The sequence below is a fragment of the Myotis brandtii genome, unplaced genomic scaffold (assembly GCF_000412655.1).
Source record: "Myotis brandtii unplaced genomic scaffold, ASM41265v1 scaffold73, whole genome shotgun sequence".
NCBI lineage: Eukaryota > Metazoa > Chordata > Mammalia > Chiroptera > Vespertilionidae > Myotis > Myotis brandtii.
In genome coordinates, this window is record NW_005370886.1 from 228,910 (window position 1) to 232,508 (window position 3,599).

Consider the following 3,599-nt stretch of genomic DNA (forward strand, 5'->3'; position numbering starts at 1 on the left):
CAGGCACTCTGGGAGGCGGGGAGGAGGCCCGCACGTGCTGCCGTGCAAGTCCCTGGAGGGTAGCCGCCAGCCAGCACCCCCAGAGGTGCTTTTGTAGGCCCGGAGCTCTGCAGCTTTGTTGCAGCACATTAGGTGGAACAGCTGGGTTACGCGGGTATCGCTCATTCCAGCAGCCGCTGCTGCCCCTCCCCTCCCCTTCTCTGCGCATCTCCTCCCTCTTCCCTCTGTGGACCAAGCAGACTCGCTGGCCTAGGTCCGATTGGGGTATCTACACTGTTTGCATCCTCTCTGGGGGAGCTCAGTTTGGTCTGTAAGCTGCCCACTTTCCTTGAGAAGCTCAGCCTCGCGACCCTAACCAGCTGTGCCCCCTGCTCTTGGGCCTCTAGGCACAGCTGGCGCCCGCCCCTGGGGACAGGCGGACCAGCAGACTGGCGATCAGGCTCTCCCTGGACCTTGGAATAGAGCTGCAGCTCAAGGTAGTCCTTGGGTTAGAACTGCAAGGCCCTTTAGTCTCCTCCCTCGCGGAGCCTCCTCTCCCCTGGGGACTGGGGGGTTGGGGGAGTAGGCACTGGCCTCGTTTTTTCTCTCCAGCCTCCCCTGTTCAAAAATAACGATAAGCACGATGCTGGGAGGGGGTTTCTGTGTCAGAGGCAGAGCGAGCAATTATTGTAGTAGGGAAAACACTGTCTGAGTGTTGTGAGAGATCTAGAGAAGCAGCCAAACCTTCCAACTTCACAGTTACTTAAAATACTCAGCCCGCCTGGCCACTGTCATTGTCTGCTGCAGACATTTCTGACATTGGTAACCACCGACTTTGCCTAGGCTCCCTGGCCATGAGGGAGGGGCTGTGCCTGCCATGCAGCCACAGTCCAGGCTCCTCAGTTGGCAGCTGTACTGGCCACGCAGAGCTGGCCTCCTTTTGGCCAGGTTCTTCTTGGCCTGGGCTGCAGGGTTAAGGTGAATCTTGTCCTGCACAAAAAAAAAAAAAAGCCTCCCTCTGAAGCAGCCTGCTGCATCTGGGTGGATATGGGTGGGTGGAGGGTCCTGAGCTTTTGGAATCCCCACCCCACACCTGGTGATTCCAGCAGAGCCCACACCCCCAGTGCACTTTCCCTCAATCATTCTTCCACTGCCCAGTCATTGCAGGTGGTGTGCCTCTGGCAATGGACTCTAGGCCTTCCTGAGAAGCAGGAGAGAGGGAGCAATCCAGGAGCTTAGCAGGCTCTTTATGGACCTTTGACCAACCTCTGAGGGTGGAGAACCATTTGAGAGGAGACAATGAGACCCAGTAAATCCCTCATTTGGGAGGAAGGCCAGCTGGGGACTTTTCTGACACCTGCAAGTAATGCAGGTACCATACTACTCTCATCTCCTCCCACCTTGACCAGTGTCAACACAAACCCCCTAACTTTCAGTTGGGCATCTTCAGCCCAGGGCTGGGCCAGCCCTCAGCCCTGCCTCCAACCAACAACCACCTAACATATGCAACCTATTTAACTCTCTTCCCCATACCCAAACTCACTCACCCTACATGTCCAAGTTCTCTTTCCTCTCTGGCTCTAGCTCTGGGGCTTTCTCAGTGCCTTTCCTGCCTGTCTCTTGCAACCCATGATGACTTCTCTTCCAAGCTGCCTGAGTCCCTTGGGCACTTTGGGGCTTAAATTATAATAGTAGGCAAACTATAATTAAGTTTCTCTGCCTCTACTTTGTCTCTGATAACATGGATGTCTTGAGTTCTCTCATAACCCCTCAGAGGGGTAAATGCAACCTGGAACTCTGCCACAACCCTATCAAAGCTTAGCAATGCAAAGAAGTTAAGAAATGCTCCAGAAGGACTTGCTTTCTTTGTAGAGCTTTCAAGAAGACCTTTACCACTCCAACTTGCACTTGTCCTGACCCATATGAAAGTGATTAGAGAAATGATACTCAAGGCTCAGTTATTTGTTGAATATGCCTAATAAGGATAGAGAAGGGGAATGGGTTGAAACTATAAGAAGAAAAATCATGATATATCTCTTCAACAGCAAGCACAGGATCTGGACTGTCCAGACCCCAGACCACACATACTTTTGGATGCTGGCTCAGGAGCTTAGAAGCAAAACATGGCGAGATAGGAGATCTCTATATGCAGGAGGATTATCCCAGGAAGCTTCCAGAAAGTAGAGGGATTTGTCAAGGTAAAGAGTAATGGTATAAGCAAAATTAGGAATAAGAGGGGTGTTGCTGGCAAGCAGGCTAAGTGAGATGACTGGGTATTTTCTGGTTGAGATTGTATGACTCTAAGATATTTGGTGCCTGGTGGTGGGGGTTCCCAGATGCCAGGGTATGGAATGGGGATCTGATCATGGGGAAAGGGACCATCAAAGAATGGGGAATTAGGAGGTTTTGGGGTGTGTGTATGTGTGTGTGTGTGTGTGTGTGTGTGTGTGTGTAAATATGCCATAATAAATTGGGGTTTTAGTGTGAAGTCTGAGACAGAGATTAGAAGCATGTCATATGTTGGGCAGGTAAGAGGCCACCTTTGGATCTGGAAGTAGAACTGGGGGGGTTGGCTATCTCTAGAGGGAAGTTGTACCATATCTGTCTCCCTTCTGCCTTGTGGGGGTTGGGGAGGGGGAAGGAGAGAGCCTGGAGCCTACATACCACCGTGGTGGAGCCTAAGTGTCCCTCAGGCCTCTGCTGATCTCCTTCCTTCCAACTGTACAGGCCTTCATGGAGTACCAGTTTGGACTTATGTGCTTACATATGGGAATCCTGAGCCCTGGAAAGTAACTGGGACTTGCTTAAGGTCAAACTGCATTTAATAATAGGGGGATAGGCTGCTGTTTCCTGTGCAGTGGCTATTTCCACTTTATTCCACTGTGTCCAATGGCCTCCGTTCAAAACACACCTCATTAACCAACCTCTCACCTCACCTCACCTCACCTCACCCATTCCTCAAGAGTGAAGGGGTGTTGGGTTAGCTTGGGGGCCCCATCTGGGAGCCCCTCCTCCCCTAACATGACTCTTTTGTGCTTCTTGATCTTTGTCTGCAGCCTGTCAAGGGGGTTAAAACTTCCAGAAGGGAGGGAAGTAGTTGGAAGATATTGCCAGTCCAATGATTCTCTTCTAGCATAGTGGAGGTGTGAAAAATTCCTTAAGAACTATTACATGTACACTCTTAGAAAGTGTGTGTGGGGGGTGGGTAGAGGAGGGAACAGCCCTGCTCAGCTGGCTGCTCCAGGGGAATAAGGGAAGGAGAATAGCAGAAGCCTGGCAGGTCACTGGCTTGCTTACAAAACCAAAAAGGAAGAAGGGGCTTCCAGCCCCCTCACTTACAAATAGGCTACTTGAGGCTAGAAGAAGGCATTCCCAGTGTTATTCCATAAGTTCCCCTGCTTCGAATCCTGTCCAGGCAGATAAGATAGGTGATAAAGGTAAAACTCCCAGAGGTGGTATTTCATTGCCTTCCTGTATCACCTTACCCATGTTGCTGCCAGGAAGTTCTCAGAGCTAATCTGAGCCTCTCATGCTATACTTAAACTGTGGTGTGTGTGTGTGTGTGTGTGTGTGTGTGTGTGTGTGTGTGTGTGTGGGGGGGGGGGAGGTGGGGGTATCTG

At 51.2% G+C, this 3,599-nt stretch overlaps 1 protein-coding gene across 5 annotated transcripts in view; it reads left to right on the forward strand.

Annotated features, from left to right (window-relative positions):
* Positions 1 to 3,599, forward strand: part of AMER1 (APC membrane recruitment protein 1) — a 19,214-nt gene that overhangs the window by 788 nt on the left and 14,827 nt on the right. Inside the window, exon 1 of one of the 5 annotated variants that reach the window (XM_014530273.1) lies at positions 67 to 476. The exons of the other annotated variants lie outside the window; for them this stretch is intronic. The gene's annotated coding sequence lies outside the window, so the exon portion shown is untranslated. Of the gene's footprint in view, positions 1 to 66; positions 477 to 3,599 lie in introns of those variants that run through there. 5 annotated transcript variants of the gene reach the window in all.